Consider the following 17,943-nt stretch of genomic DNA (forward strand, 5'->3'; position numbering starts at 1 on the left):
TATTATTCAAAAATTATATTTTTTTAATATTCCCTCTAGACACCTTGCTTTTTAATATGCAGTAAACTTGTAGTGTTCATATTTGAAAATTGCTAGGATCGGAATAATTATCGCGCCAAGAACGTGGAAAAAGTTTGGCTCAAAATTTCATCTTTCACGTCCGCAAATATATTAAAATGCTGTACCCTGTATTCAACAGACAATTTATATAATGACCGACAGAGCACTAATAGTGGCCGTTATTCAACATGCCGTGCACGAAGGAATCACGAGAACTTTATGGATATGATCGTTGCTCGCCCTGTAGCTACTCGTGCACGTACAGGTTGATCCTAAATTTATATAGCATTGTTAAACGCTATATGGTTTCATTAAGCGTTATCTGCGAGAATTTATTATCATAGAAAAAGAATTTATAATAACTTTTGTAATTTTTATCTATACTTTCCTTATGTTTCTTGTATTGAATCTGATTACATGAACCAAATATTTTTGCATGCATTATTATGTATCAATGTTATTTATTTAATTCTGATTTAAATAAATATCATAATTAAATTAATTAAATTTAATTAAATAATTAAATTTTTATCTTCGAGCTAAAGTAATAATAATATATTAATTGAAAATTTAAAGATTGAATATTAAGGAAAAAATTAGATGAAAATTAAAAAAATAAAAATATTAAATGAATTACTAATAAAACGATTATATAGATAGTAAAATGTATAAATTAAAAAAGATTTTTAAATATAATTAATAATAATATTTATCTTATTTGATTGATTGATGAATAGGTTAAAATAATTTCAAAGATTAATAAATTAATTATTTTCAATACTGGAAAAGTTAAAATTATAAAATAAAAGATAAAAGATTTAATTTCAATAAGAGTGATAATATATATATATAATGGGGTAATTTTTTGAATTGATAAAAGAAATAGAATTTCTCAAGTATAATCAAACTACATTATAAAATGTTAATCATCTTTTATATAATAAATTCGTATTATTTTTATTATTTGTAATAATTGCTCTTTTCACATAATATAATATTAATTACAAGAATTTTTTTTTTATTTCGTTAAATAAAAAAAAGCCGCACAATTGATAATGCATTTTCTTCGAGGCGTTCTAATTACTAATCAATTGGGCGTAGAATTCCTTGGTATTGTGTGGTAGGTTGACGAAGAACGCCTTCGTGTTCCGCCTAATGCAACGAGCCCGCACGAACACGCGAGTTACTGCTGATTAGAAATTCATTCGCGAGGCAAACCCCGCGAAACCTCAGCGATTCGCCATCATGCACAATACGGAGGTACACCGCGATCGTGAGTGCTGGAGCCAAGTTGGCGGGCCAATTGCCGTGGCATTCGTGCAATTCGCGGCGTGGGAATGCAAGTTAGAAATGCCGATGCACCGCGACGATATTGCCGCTCGTTGTAACCCGATAATTCGCAGTGTGATTCTTTTTAAGATGCGAAGAAATGGCATATGACATATGACATTTAATCAGGCTCATTCATATTAAATTTTAATCATCTGTCGTATAATAAATTTTTAATTGTTATTGAAATGTCGCAAAAATGTACAAGACACATAGTATAATATTAATCACAAAAATCCTTCTTCATTTTGTTAAAATTACATAATTAATAATACACTATATTTTTCGTTAAACATCTTTATTATGAGAATTGGTACAGCTCGCAGGGATTATGCGTAAAAATAATTTTGTTTTAAAATTATATGCGATGAAATGATATAAAGGGATTCAAATTTTTATTTGAAAAATATATAATTTCTTTCCGATAAAAATAATACAATTCTTTTCGGTATATTAATATAATTTTTATCTATTTAAATTTATTGCTCACTTTTAATTTTTGAAAAAATAAACCCTACTAATCAGAAAATACTTTGAAAGAATTTTGATGAAATGATCTTTTTTTCGATCGAATTTTGAACATACCTATATCCAGAGACCAATGCACAAAGATAATTTGCGACTTTTCGATGTCTCCGCGGCTTTAATAAACCCCGAAAAACGCCCTGAGTGCATCGAAAGAGAAAGAGGATCCTGCGCGAAGTTCTCGCGCGATTTATCCATGCCCTCTTTACAAAATTCCCAGAGATAAGAGCCACGAGGTACCAAGATACGTGCCACACGCGCGGAGATGAGAGAAACGGAGGAGAATCGCGGGGAGGCAGCCAATCTGCAAATGCATACGTGCATGCCGTGAGTACGTGCATGCGTGCGTGCATGCGTGGCACGGCGGAGAACCATACGCACCGCGGGCGCAGATAAAGATAGAAATGGCAGCAATTACCGTAGCGGCCCGATGGCACGAGAGAGACGGCCATATTCATCATCCGAGGTCATTTGAATACCGCGGTGCCGAGAGGAGAATGAGGCGAGACGATAAGAGAAAGACAGGCCGCGGAGAAGGAGAAGGGAAAAGATCGTAGGCTCCGACGAGAAGGAAGATACGTTGGGGGAGTGAGATGTGTAGAAGGAAAAGAGAGATTCCCTACGCGAAGTCAAAAGAAAGAAGAGAGAGAGAGAGCGAAAGAGAGGAGGAGAGAGACAACGGATTGGTCCAGCGGGGGCGAAGAAGGGAGGGAGAAGGGAAGAAACCGGTTACAGAAGAAGTAAACACGCGAAGGTGATGTTACTCTCCGTTCCTCTCTTCGTCAGTACAAAGTGCCGAGAGTCTTCGAGGATCTGGAGTGTGACGTTCCTGAAAAGTCAGCTGCTGCGACGAGGGAAAACATGGCGGACGCGCCGTGGCACGCGCGATCTAAACTCCTCTCCGACAAATACATGTCTCAGGTTATTCACCTGTCTCGAAATTTAGTTTATTAAGCAATCTTTAAAAGGAATCATTTATAGCATTTCTAGCAAATGCGCTTTTTTATTTATAAAATGGGTAAACAACAGATTAAATGGATTAAAAGCAGATGAATCAAATAACGATTAATGTTTGTATACTTAATAACCAATAAATTTATAAATTTTATTTGTATATTTAGATCTTCTTTTATGTAATTATTTTCAAATTAATTTAATATTTAAAGTTACTTAAATTTTAATTTATTATCTAGAATATAATTTATTATTTATTATTTATGATATAAAAATTAAATATCTTAAATATCTGACATATATAAAATTACTTATATTATCTCTAAGAAATGATAAAAATAGTCATAGATGCTGTGTAAGCAAAATTCATTATCAAGCCGTCCTCAAAAAATAAAAACTTGTCATCTTTGCTTATAATTTTGAAATAACTGAATTTACTGTAAATTTTCTTCGTATTATTTCTGAAAATTTGCATTCCTCAACATGATTAGTTCTTAAAAAAATTGCCATAAATTTACAATCTTCCAGGTAGATTTGTCAATGTTGATAGCACCAAATAAAAAGTTAACATCTTTTAAACTTGAAAAAGATAAATCTTTTGAGACGTATTGGTGATAGCATCTTGACTCTCATCCTGGTTAATATCCAAAAAATTTCGAAGCCGATTCGTTTCTTCAACATAGTTATTTCGATCGAAAGTAGCTTCCTCGCTGACTTTAAAACCGCGCGGTTTTCATGGCAAAAAATCGCATCTCATGATGCCATGTCGTATGTCCGAGCATGTGTCAAGAAATTGGCCTGATGTTGCAAAAAGATCGACAGCGGTTTCGGCAATCTTTCTCGAAAAAAATAACATTAAATGGTTTTTTTAAACTTTTTTAATTCATTGAAATATGTTGACGCTGATAATTTTTAATTCACTTCTATTTTTAACGCAATATTACAAATTTATTAGCTCTCACTTAATATTCATTAATAAAATTTTAAAAAAGAAAATAGTAATTAAAGTAGCTACCTTTTATAAATAAAAAAATAAAAATGATTGTCATTTTTATTAAAATTATGATTGTAAAAAGATATTTTTTTCTAAAATTTTTAATCTATTAATTAAAGAGGGTATCTACAAGTTTTCTTATTTAATTGAGGTTATCTACAGTTTTATTATTTGATGATTCTATGAACTTTACGATCAATATCCATTTTATATTTTTATTTGTAAAGTAACTTGGAGATTAGATTAGGCTAATATCAATACGTACCAAAATATGCCGATACTGATTTTTAGTTAATCATAGAATCTACCGGTAAAATCGGATTGATTTCGAGAGATATACTAGGCTTGTCCGAATTGCAGAAATTTTTATCCCATTCAATATTGTCGAAATCTTTCACGCGGATAATATTTTCTTGGAAAAAATGTGACAAATCGGCTTTTAATATTTATATTAATGAGTGAGTAACTTAACATCAAATGAATATTAATCAATCAATAATTAACCATTCTAGCTGTCGTAGATTTATTAGATACGATCTCGCCATCTTGGAATGGAAATTTTTCTCTTGACTTCAACGCTATAAATAAAGTCTCTTTTAACAATTTTTTATAAGAACTATCTAACTCTATCTAATTAATAAATGACGTAATATCCTATTTGATACCTTCGTATAAGGATATCTTTTAGATGTTTTATTCTTGCATCAGCATAGTTTGTTGGAATAAGCGCTGCTATCTTTACCATTCTGTTTTCGCAAATATTGATCATTCATGGAATGTATCAGGAGAGGTCGCTATCTTAGAAAAACTTTGGAAAAACTTCAAGTTTTATGCTATTAACTATTGCGCTGGCTATCATTAAGTCGATTTTCTTATTTACGATTTTTAAAAATATAGAATGTGTATTTATTAAATATTAGAGTATGTATTTCTTTTTTTTCAATCTAGAAGATTATTTCGCTGATATAAAATTTATATACGTTTTTAAAAATGTTAGCTTTAAATATGTGCAAAAAAAAATTAAACAATTTATAAATTATGATAATTTATATTGTAATCACATTTAATAATGTTTTTAATTCATACCAGTTGGCTTAAAAATAGTCTTACAATCTTGAGAGACGGTTAAATTGAAAGCATTTTAAAGTAGTAAAATAGAGCAAATGATTTGTAGATTGCTTGGCGATACGTTTATAGTATCTCGATAATTAATTCTGGAAAATGATCTTCGATAATGCTACACCTTGTCAATCACAATCAAGTTTCGCTTTCGTATTCGCAATCTTTTACCTGGCGAACAGTGCCTGCTGTCAGTATCGTGAAGTACGACAGACAAAGGGTGTTTGTAGTCGGCGAAGAAAGAACAAGAAGGCTAGCAGTAATGGAAAGAAGCAAGGGCGGAAAAAGGAAAGATTGCCTACAAGATGGAAAGGGGAGAGGAGGCGATGGACCGCGTTATCCTCGCGGCGCATCTTTTGCACAAGCCTGTAGCTGGCTCGATATATTCGGTCGAAGGCCTGTAACTCACGAATGTATACGAGGGATTCATTATCTCAAGAGCTTCATATATAGAGAGAGAGAAAGAAAAAGAGAGAGAGAGAGCTCTCATTTCTCTTCTTCATATGAGCCTCAACAAATGGATTAAATAAATAATTTGAATACACGATTATTATTAATGAGTTCTCAGATATATCTGACTAATATACATGTGATAAATTCTTGAAATTTATGTTATTTAAGAATTGAAAATTATATCTTTCTTTCTTGAAAACTGATAAGAAATATAAGACTTTTTACGAAAGTCCAAGATCAATTTTTAATTTTATTTTCTCGTAAAAATTAAATTCGTATTTTAATAGAATTTAATTACATTTTAATAAAAATTTAATAAAATTTAATTTAATAAAATCATTTTAATAAAATTATCAGAAGCGAACATGTGTTTTTACATGAATAAATTTAGCATAAATTTGATTTGTATCAATTAATGTACAATTTGTTGATTAAACATAGATTATGTACATAAATTATATTTTTAAAAATGTTGTATAAAAAACGCCATTTACATATTTCAGATTAAAGAGTTCCGGATTCAAATTCCCTTGATTATTGAACAGAAAAGTACACTTTACACCAAAGCAAACTTAGAAAGCATTTCATGCTGTTGCAGCAACTGCACTGCCATTATCGCGCCAACACTTAAGTGTAATGAAACGTTGCTCCATAAATTCCTTACTTTTTGTTTTGCCTAAAAGCAAAGCGAGATGAATCCAGGTTCTAAACTCGACAGCGTGGGGAGTTTTTTTTCGAACGCGGTGCCCTCAGGTAGCGGCGCCACTGCTCTCTGAACCGGTATTCTCTTCTGGGCAGTATTTCAGTCGCTCTATGCGTACCCCATGGTATACCCAGCGCCTAAGTCCCATAGGGAAAGTTACCTGCATCAGGCAGATGAGAGAGCCGCGGTGCGAGATGCCTCGAGGGCACTTTTGCCACTCTTCGTGTTCTCGTGCCACGCTCTCGTGGCTCAACAATGGATCAGAATGAGAGATACCATAGGCCGGGTCCACGAAAGATGTAAGCTTTATCTGCCGTCCTTGAAACAAAGCGTCCAATCGATACACTTTACAATTTGTCTCTCCTACCTCGTCGCAAAGATGTAAGATTTTCTAAACTATTTACAGGTATTACAAGATAAAAAAGGTTATCCTGATGTGTATAAATTACACATTAAAGATATGAACCTAGGATCTTCTTTGTTTGATACACGTCTACCTAATTTTCTTTGATAAAATTCCTTTTTTTTGCGCAGAGAAATTCTTTGATAAAATTCCTTCTTTTTATTAGAAGTGGATTCTTTTAATATTTCATTGATTTTTTATAACAGGGAGCGCAAACAATTCTAATAATATTCTAACCTTCGGCGTATTTCTAAAAGAAAAGATTTGCTTTGTCGATACAAAAATTCTGGACCTTTCCAATCATTTATCAGCTCAACCAAGGATCAGTTTCAGCGAAAATATGGTCCGTCGGTGCTAAACAATAACGCATAGCAAAAGCATTTGAGAGGAACAATAGGGATGTCTCGTCAGCCTCTCAACGGGACTGGCGCCACCATTCTTTGAAAATTAGTAACGGGGCAAATTTTACGTAACATCTTATAAAGTTTCATTTTCATTTTCCGTAAGTTAAATATTATACAAAATTATACAGAGTGTCCCAAAACTCATAATCAATCTTTCAAAGACAGATTCCTGGGATCATTTGGAGATGATTTTTCCTCAGCGAAAATGTCGATGAAGGCCATCATTTTTTGCATGTTCCCAATTTTTGTCATCATATATCTTTGCAATTAAGCGTTAAATTAAAACTCAACTAAAGTAAATTCTATTTAAAATTAATCGAAGAATGTGGTTTTGTTAATATTTTATTTCTACAAAGCTTAGTTTACGAAAAACCCCTTATTTCCAATCACTTATAATTCGAAAATTATTAGTGCCTCGACATTTTCGTTGAGGAAAAATCGTCTTTAGATGATCCCAGGAATCTGTCTTTGAAAGATTGATTATGTGTTTTGGGACATCCTGTATATTATAAAAATAGTTAATAAAATTAAGGTAAAATTAATTAGATAATAAAATTATTATAAAAGAAAAGCTTGTATTTTTTTATTATATTTTTGTTTTATAAAGTTATTTTGTATTCTGTTTTATGCTTGAATGTTGAATGTTGAATGTTGAATGTTGAATGGAAGAAATAAGTTTTTAATATTTTATCGTTTTTTATACTTTCCTACATTACATGCTTTTTATATCTTTATGACATGGAGAAACACAGATATATTTAACTAGTCAGGTAAAACTTCAACAGAAATCCTACGATACCATTAAAAGACCGGCATAGTAATTATTCGGAAAAGTTGCGCCATAAAAGAAGCATGTAGGGAAGCTGAGAAGATATAAACAAAAGATATGATTGACAAAAAAAGGATTGAACTAGATTAAAATGATAGAGAGCATTGTAAAGAAAGAGAAAAATAAGCGACTAAATCTAATTCATGTGTAACCACCTGTTGATTCTGCGCTCATATAACCACCTGTTGATTCGCTTCGCCATGTAATTTATCTGCGAAAACATTGATTGCTCTTCCGTAGTATTTTATACTAATGTTTTTACACATTGAAATCAATTATCAAACACTATGCGGTACTTAAAGTTTAATTTAATTTTTTAACATTATTCAAAAGTTTTGTTTTTTAAAATGCGTCTGTATGAAATAAATACAATTTAATAAATTAGATTTAAAAATAAAGCTTTCGCGGAAAAAGAGGAACAAAGTTAAAAGTTATACAACTTTAACAAACTTAAAGTTTTTATATCATTTTATATTTTATGAGTGATTTGGAAAATTAATTTTTATTTATGTTATTATTTTTTTATTATTTTATTATTTTTTTATAATAAAGATGTGAAATAATGATGTGAAAGTCAGAAATGAATATAAAAAAGGGATACTTTTATAGCTGAACCACCTACGGAGTTTGAAAATAGTTCCTACTAGTATTTCATCCATTCTCAACAGGGAGCGGCTATGATCCTAACGATGCTTTAACTTCCATTTCTAAAGAAAAAAATTCGGCTTTTCAGGCATCAAAATTTTGATCTATTGTTCCTGAATTGTTAGGCATTAACGTAGCTGAGAAGTCCATGCATCTACAAAATATTTTATTGCGAAAATATGGTCGCCCGCTACTAAACAATCCTAAGGGTAGGTCAGGCCACTTGAAGAGAACAATGAATTCCATCGGCACAGGGTGCTAAGGATAACTCTTGAGATGATTCCACTCGAGGATCGCTTCGCATTACAAAGCTATCGACAGAGCACGGTCTCGCACCTGCTAAAAACCAGCATTCCTCACGATCAAGCAAATTGAAATCTAGAATGTGTTACAGCCGAATTGGATACAGGTCGGATTCATTCGATTAAATTTACATTGTGTTAACCCGCATGCATCATTTATCATTCACAAGAAATGTTAATCTTCTGTATTTTTCTAAAAGATATCATAGAAAAAAATCTAACAATATTTTATAAAAATTTATTTAATTAAATATATTTATCTTATGTTTATTCTGATATTATTTACATTTTTAAATAATGTGTAATAATAAAATATAAAGATTCGTTTCATTGTAGAATATATTATTTAAATGTAATTGAAACGTAGATGTAATGCAACTCTAATTTTTCTTTATAAATATCCATTTTATTAATATAAAGATATTAATCTTGAAAGGATTTTATCTAATAATAAAATACTAACAATAAAACATATTTTTAACTTTTATTTTTCAAGTATACAATTTTTGTTGCATAATTTATAGAACATAATTGTCGATATTTTTTACGCTAATTTAACAATAAAAGAAGAAGTCGATAATTACTTGTTCTTTCGAATATATATACTATACATATATATATCTTGGCAAGAGAAACATTTACGATAAAACAAGCGTGCACATCGTGCAAAAGGCAAATAGTTATCGTATTCTTCGTGTTGCTGCAATTTTTGAAATGCAACAACGAGAGTTCCTTCCTCGAAGCAATTCCACGGGAATAGATTCTTCTTGGAAATCGTGCCATGTTGTATTTTCACGCCTATCTCACATGACTTTTACGTAACTCGATTACAGATTCTTATCAATTCACTTTTTGTTATTTAATTTGATACACTAGATCATTTAATTTTTTTAATTATTATCTTACAAATGTTTTAGTGTTATGTAAAAGCAATAGCAATTAATTACACATGGTATCCTTAATTTTTCAAAAATAGAATAGATGTATTGTTTATTTTTATCTACATCTATTAAAAATAGAAATTAATAGTAATAGCCAAGATAAAAGCTTATTCTCCTAATGTATCGATTTTTTTAATTTCTAAAAGATAATAAGAATTATATAAATTAGGTTTTGCTATTTATTAATCATACTGATAGTATATTAAAATTGATGTACCTTTTTATCACTTGCTTAAGAGAAATTTTACAAATTAATTATTACAAATATAAACTTTTGCTGGACAATTATTAATTCTTTAAATTAAAAAAATATTGTATGACGTCTTTAAACAGAAAATAATTAAAGAAAAAGAAAATTTCCACATTCTCTTCAATTTAGAAAATCTCTCACCCGATTAATTTAATATTATTCGGGGCATATGCGGAATCATTTCATTAGCAAATTAAACACTTCCTTCGCCGGAGCATCTGTCCCTCGACCTTTCCGACCATCCCCGTATCTCTAAGAAGAGACTCCGTATCTTCTCCGCAAGCAAAACGCCCGTCTTTTTTTCTCCGGTCCAGATGCATCACACGCAACCCCTCAGGTGTGTGTAACTCCGAGGGTCTTATGCATGCGGCACCACACGCACGAATGCACGAATGTATCCCACACCTACTACAGCGAGCCGGGAGCTTCGATGACCAGTGTGCGTGCGTGCGTGTGTATACCTGTGTGTCTCGTACCTGGCTAGAAGAGAAAAGTAGGGGAACCGAGCATTGCGAGTTAAGACGAGGAGACGACGGAGGAGAAACTCTCCGAGAAGGAGAAGGATAGTGGGAAGCAGGACGGAGGCGAAGGTGCGCGAGGCGAGGAAGTTAGGTGCTGTCTTCTTCTAGGGGGAAAGTGGGGGGGACGGCGCGGTGGGGCGAGGGGTCTAAGGAAGCTCGATGGCGAAGGAGAAGGTGCTCGGCCCTGCCGAGCACTGCGCCGATGATGATGACGACGGTGGTGGTAATGGTGGTGGCGATGGTAGAAGGTGGAAGGAGAGAAAGAGAGGAGAGAGAAAGAGAAGACGTGAGAGAGGCGAAGGGAGAGTCCTGCCCAGCGTGGACCTGTGCGTCGCTGCATGGTCGACCTGGAGACTCGCTCTCCGCAAGGTGAGACGCGCGGACCAAAGAGGAGGCCTCGAAGGATCGGCAGGAATTCTCGCGAAAGCCGACTCTTCCTCTCTCGTATGCTCGCAATCGCGCGCGCTCTTCCTCGGTCGTTTTTCTCCCCCTTTCTCCCTCTTTCTCTCGTGCCGAGAGGGCTCCTCTTTTCGCGAACCAAGGAAATCGAGTGAGTGATTCGTATTTTTTCATCCCGCGGAATCCCCTGACTTTCCACGAAGTGCTCTGCTACAGATCCGCTTGGACACTGTCCTAGATTGGTGCAAACGTCGGAGACAGGATCATCAGTGGATATACGCTACTCTTATATGTTGGACAGAATTTGAAAAAAGATGCATGGATGCTTATCTTCAGGTTTATGAAAGAGACTTTTGAATTTAGTTAACACTTTCGTGGTAGCAATGTCGGGACGCAAAGTGCGGAATCGACACATTTGACAGTGATAACGTGAATCTTTTCTTATCAAAGCGCGTGAGAATTTGATCCCTCGTGCTATTTCATCAGAAGAATCCATATCACATCAAGGCGCCCACGATCAGCAAACATGTCAGTTGTCTCGCCTTACAAAGTCAATTGAAATCGCTGTCAATAAAAGTTGAAGTAACGGTTCGTAACTTTGGGGCGGTTTCGCGAAATTGCTCCACTCTTCGAGGGAGGTGAACAGTGTTTTTCTCTCGGTGACGTTAAATCGGCGGTAAATTCGATGGTGTGCGTGAATGTTCCGTTAACTCAGAAGGCTCGTCCCGAAAGTGAACGTTGGAATTTCCTTTCGGAATCTTCACCAAGACAGTGCAATCTTCGCCGTTCGTCTCGTCTTGGATATACCTCATAAGCTGCGTGCATGTTAAACTGAGGTGAGTGAGATCGTTAGGTGAATTTGCCTTGTCCATATCAGCTGCCATCTTTGCGCGCCAAATTACAGCGCAAGCATGAGAAGTTTACCTGCATGATATGATTTCGCAGCAACGATCATAACATTACGTGATGCTATCAGATATATATCCGATATGCTTGGGACCGCAACTGATAACTTTTGATATTATCTTGTCATACATTCAATGCTAACTCAATATTGATTTCATTCGTCAAGTGCGATTTTTTTATTAAACAAATAGAAATAGACAGTTATATCCAAGAATTGTATTTTTTTTTAATTTTGTGTTGTCTGTAAATCTAATAAAGCATCCTGATGAATAATATATTAACAATCATTGGTCTTTTGACAGCAAAATTATATCTGTTAGGTACCGTCTCCGAAAGTGTATAAAGTTGATCCGACTTTTCTCGACGAATTCTTTCACTTACTCGGCGAAAGTTTCTGAATAAACTCCGAGCAGAGATAAGCGGAGATCGTTTCTGCGTTTCAAATGTGTTTCAACTTTTCTTTATTCTTTTTTACACGAGAAGTAAACAACATCTTACACAAATACGGCTTTCACGAATGACAGTTCCGTATTCTTTTTAGTTATTTGGCAATAAATTCGTGAAGATAGGACGAACGTAATCTTTGAAACACGCCTATTATTTTAGTACCTGAGTATCTCTGTTTTCCCTAATACGTTACTAAGAAATGCTACGTAACATTGCATGGACCACATAAAATGACAGCAAATATTTTAGCATATATTTTCATGTATACGTACACACACACACACGCGCGCGCACACACACACACACACACAATTATAACAATATTTTTATACACACATTGCCATTTTTAGTTATGTTAATTAGTATTTAACCTGCACGCATAAATAGAGAAAGAGAGACAAGTCAATGTTTTGCATACTAAACAGTTTATTTATAGACATGAGACATATATAACGAAGTAAAGTTCATGTGTATATATATATATATATATATAATATGTACAATACAAGAGAGAATAGATGATTGTAATATATTTCTTTTTTATATGTTTAAAGAGTTACAAGAATAATTTTGAATCATTTAGTCTAGATTCTTTCTTTCTTTTTTTTTCTCTTTCTTCAATTATCAAATATAGAAAATTTATATTAATTTATATTATTTCAAATATATGCTATTTAAATATATTTCAAACGTAAACAGATTAATACATTAAATAATTAAAGTGTTATTAATTTATTGACACATCACAATTAAATATGTCTCTTGTATCATGTTGCTATATATCTAAATTAGCAATTTATTAATCTTGCTCACATTTCCCTCTCGGTGACATTGTAATCAAGTATATATCATTTTATCATCGAAACTTATGAAAGAGTATCGATATGTATTCAATATTAAAAATCGAAAGACTTTATAAATCAATACTTTTAATACAAAGATATTAAAAAAAATTCTACATAACAAATTCAAAATAAAGATTAATTTATTAAACTGTTATATATTATACGCACTCATTAGAATTACAGACTTATTTATTAAAATTAGACATTTCGTGTATAAAATATTTTATTAAATAAAATTGATATATTGATTTCTCTGTGAGGATAGTTTTTTTTACAATCTTTTCAATGGCTTCTTTAATCGAGGCTGATTCTAAATAAATGATCACTGAAGAATTTCTTTTGAGAGCGACTTTAAGACTTCCGAATGTACATACAACCTCTCGTAGATACGCGACTGGAAGATCTGTCTGTCTTTCTCTCTCTTTCTCTTCGTCACTTTTGAAAATGAAAGTTCACGCGGGGCCTGAGCACGAGGAACGTACGAGTCTGGAATTTCTTCCTCGGGGCCCCTGTGGGACCTCCGCGGCCTAACATTCGCAGGATCGTTAGTATCAGCTGGAGAGTTGAACGCCGGGGTAAGAAGCTTGCGTTGGCGGCAAACGCCCGTTTGAAAAACATTGACTGGGCGAGCATGTGACATCTGCTGGTGTGGACCATTAGGTGTCTTTCAAGTCTCTTCGTTTGCCTGCCTCTTTCTCGCGAGAGGCTTTTCTTTTTTTTTCCCAACGCTTTCCAGCTGATCGACATCAAAAGCCGACTCGTCGTGATTTAAGTAACGCATTTTTCACGGTCACTTCAACAGAAATTCGAATTGCCATTGAGTTTGATATGTGAGAGTATTTTGGAAGTATCGCGCGTAAAAAAGAAAGCTACAAGAAAATGTACAGAAATTTTCTTTTCATTGCTTTAAATATACTATTTGATTTTATCATATATGTAATATTAGTTTTTTTTAATCACACAATTTAGCTAAATCGCAATCCAAAATGAAAACTTAACTTTACTCTTAAAATACACTTTACATTCAAAGTCAACGTTCGTGAATTTACCAATTAATTGATAATATTGATATGATTGATTGCTCACAATACAGTATATAATGTAAGCAGAGGACATGGTATGTGCATTTTTAAATGTTTTTCTTACTTGGATTGCAAGAATATGACTGTCGCAGCCAATTGTATGCAACATTGGTTATAACAATGACGTCTTCTAATCCGCTGCATCATAGAAGGAACATAGGTCACTTTGGAAATGTTGTTTCATGATTATGCATACGTATAAATCCGCTGGTACGCAGTCGCACAGAACCCAGACAGAATCTCTGCGCGACTCGTTCGAAAAATGTATTCCAACTCTTTTAGAGACGCGCCTACTTTAAAACAGAGAGGCATTAACTGTGTGAGCCGCCTGCCTATTTTGGAAGTATAAAGAGGGTGTTGTGAATGTCATTGGAATACCATCAATCTCATTAAAATAAAACCGAGAACCTACGCACCAAATCATCGGAATACGATTTTCCCTTTTCAGAAAAAGCATCGAGATTGACGATAACTTTGGCGCCACCACAAAATTAATGCTGAAAATCAGATTGAATCAGATTGATTACGCACTGAGCACAGTCTTGGATTCAAAACGTGGGTGATATTTGAATTTCAGCGTCACTCAAATAATTAATTAGCTTACATTGTGGATTTAAGATTAATTACAGATTTTTTTCCATCTATGAAGTGTTTCAGATTTATTGGCAATTACAGGGACATGATATATTTAATATAAGAAAAATAAAATTATTATTTAAGTATTCAAAACATTAATAATTTTTGAATCTTATGCACATATATAATATTTTCTTTAAGACATGTAATAATAAATTAATAAATTTTCAAATTAAATGAACTTTAATAAAGGAAAAATACAAGTAGCTAGAAATTGCTATAAGTAGCAAATGAGCATATTTAAATATATGATTGCTAGAATTCTTTTAAGCCAAAAAAAAACTCATGATGCTCCTTAACGGCACGAACTCATCGATGAATCGATGACGCAGGTGCATAAATAACTTACGTAAGATCTTCTCCGATGCCCTCCGTTTCTATTTATCATTTCGTCGCAATTGTGAAGTGATGACTATCGGCAGCAATGCGTGCCGCCATTCGCGGACTTCTCGAGCGGCAACAATTCGCGCCAGCGATAAATAGTTTGCGCAATACGCGGGCTCTAGACTTCCATCTATCGATTTCGCGCGATTTGTCACCTCGACCGGTCTCAGGCAAACGTCAAGCATGAGCGCAAAACACTACCGTGCACGCGAACGCCGACCAATCCAGTTTGTATATCGCGATCTATCTCCCAATGATACATTCGATACGTGATACATTCTGTAATGAGTTCCGAAGTGTCTGCGGGCGATGCGACATAAATTTCGCGACCGTTTTGCACCGATCGATCTGACACCTTCGATCGATTCGGCGGAGCTATTTAGCTATTAAGCTATTTTCTCGATACAAAATAATGCGATTATATCTTCCATTAAGACACAGCATGAGAATTTTAATGCAAACTAGTCGCAGAAAATATATAACGCACTTTTTGATATAAAAAAAAATACAAAATAGACATTCGAGGCTTTGGATGCATTTTACAAAGTCAAGAATGTGGCTTTTGGAGCAGCCTGCGTACAATGAATTTGACCGTTTCTTCCTCATGAGTTCTACCTAAGGGTCCGTAGACCTTTATAACGCATCTTATTGTTGGTAAAAAGGTATTGGCGCCGGACCGTCGTGTTTCTCTGTTCGATCTCACCTGCTACGATGCAGCTTGAAGAAGAGAACAGGTACAAAAAAAGGACGTATACAGACAATCGCAGATAATGCGCGCATTCTCGATGCGACTTGGTATTCCTTTTACTGATTATGCCTCTTTTAAATGTTTCTTGCGCTTCTTTTAGTATTTATATATTGTTAAGATGCATAAAGACCCTCTTAATTACGAGAATATCTTTCTTGAAAGAGAATCTCAACTTTTATATAATAACATTGAAAAACCAGTAGCAAAACTTTGTTCTCCGACTTCTCTGTCTGAACACTTACGTAATAGATATTCCTCATCGATATTGTATTAAGGAATTATATAGAAAGCGTAAATTGAGGTTCAGATTATATAAACACGAATCTTTCATTTCAAAACTGAGTCCTTCGATTTTATATACAGGTTGCACATTATGCATAGCGGTAATACTAACCGGTCTCCTAAAAACGTCGACGTAATTTCTTCGGCGGAAGATTACAGATTTGTGTTCGCGACTGTCGCTAATAACGCAATTAGTCGCGCTGTTCTTTTCGATAGAAATCATTTATAAATGTCGCGCGAGTAATCTCGTCGGACAAAGCGCGCTCATTTTAGGAGAGACAGCGAAAAGCTCGTGATCGCGCGAAGAATACCCGCTCGTGAAAGGCGCCGGTTTGGCGCAATATCGATAATCATCTGCCTATAATAGATGGCTCGTAGCGAGAGCTCGCAGCACAGTGTAAGACGTTGAACTGTTCAACCGTAGCCTCCAATAAAGGAGGGGGAGAAGCGTCATGATTCACAACCGCTTCGCTTGCAAAAATTTTGAGACGATGATAATTATTATCTCGATGCATCTCCCCAGTTTGCGCTGCTGTACGGAACGATACTACGCTTTTCCGCGCCAAGGACGCGAAACGGAAACACCATTCGCGCTATTTCCATCCGCAGATTTAATCGGTGCATTACGCTCGCGAGTTGGCTGTAATTTGTTTCGATGATTATAGATAATCTTGAAGAGACAGCAAACAGAGAGAGATTTTTCAATAAATCCTTATCCTTATAATATCTTCGGTCAATAGAATTTATCTTATTTTGTGTTAATCGAATCTTTTTTCGATAAATATAATAGTTGTAATATATCAATTAATTTCGTACGTAATTATTTTGCACTTTTAATATATAATTATTCAAGTTTCTCTCTTATCTGTATATTACAACTGACCCATATAATTTAGAAAGAGAGAGTTGACCGACAACAACGGATACCACGATCGAGATTTGCCGGATTGCAAAACTTTTATAACATTATAACATTATAACGAACATTAATACTGTACTTATTACGCGTAGTGTTGATGCTTAATATAGTATGTACCTATTGCGTCGTATGATTGTGAATTTGCTACGATTAGATGCGCTATTATATAATATAAGGCGCAATCAACGAGCGATAAACACACGTTTCTCTCTTGGCAATTCGTCGAATTATTACTCCACAATAAAAGACGCGTGTATCTTCTTTTTTTTTTCTTTTTTCCTTCGCATCGCGAAAGAGATAATTACAAAAATTAAGCTCATTGCGCCTATTTTAGATGACAAGCAGCGGGCGACAAGTCCGAAGTTTGATCGTTACCATCGTCAGTTATCGTAATTATCCGTTATTTTCGACGAAATCATGATTGCACATAATTATTTGTCTATAATAATCGATGGGTGATTGTCTGCACATCTCGGAAGATGCTGGAGGGCTCGGAGAGCCGAGGGAAAGGCGAGAGAAAACTGACGTCACTTCGCTTGGAACGAGGCTAAATCGATGTTAAAGTCACCGCGAAGCCGGCCGTTATAGCGCGTTCAACTCGGCGCAGGAGGTAAGACGGGATCCTGCGAGGACTCTGGACGAGATCCTCGGGAGGTCGAGATTTCCCGCGAGCGGCTCCGATGATAGATCCGCGATTGCGTCACGAGTATCTCGCGGCTGCTCCGCGCCTCTCGATCTCTTCTGCCCGTCGATTTACGCTCGATCGCGTACGCTCTATCCTTTCCCTTCGCTTTATCTCAAGATCGCGATTGCGAATTTCGTAAATTATTAACGTTGCTCTTTCTCGTTAGAGATACGCATCG

At 34.6% G+C, this 17,943-nt stretch overlaps 1 protein-coding gene across 3 annotated transcripts in view; it reads left to right on the forward strand.

Annotated features, from left to right (window-relative positions):
* LOC105257833 (epidermal growth factor receptor) overlaps window positions 1-17,943 on the forward strand; it is a 157,584-nt gene that overhangs the window by 79,634 nt on the left and 60,007 nt on the right. Inside the window, exon 1 of one of the 3 annotated variants that reach the window (XM_011268715.3) lies at window positions 10,724-11,667. The exons of the other annotated variants lie outside the window; for them this stretch is intronic. The gene's annotated coding sequence lies outside the window, so the exon portion shown is untranslated. Of the gene's footprint in view, window positions 1-10,723; window positions 11,668-17,943 lie in introns of those variants that run through there. 3 annotated transcript variants of the gene reach the window in all.

This window comes from Camponotus floridanus, unplaced genomic scaffold (genome assembly GCF_003227725.1).
Source record: "Camponotus floridanus strain SB8 unplaced genomic scaffold, Cflo_v7.5 scaffold17, whole genome shotgun sequence".
NCBI lineage: Eukaryota > Metazoa > Arthropoda > Insecta > Hymenoptera > Formicidae > Camponotus > Camponotus floridanus.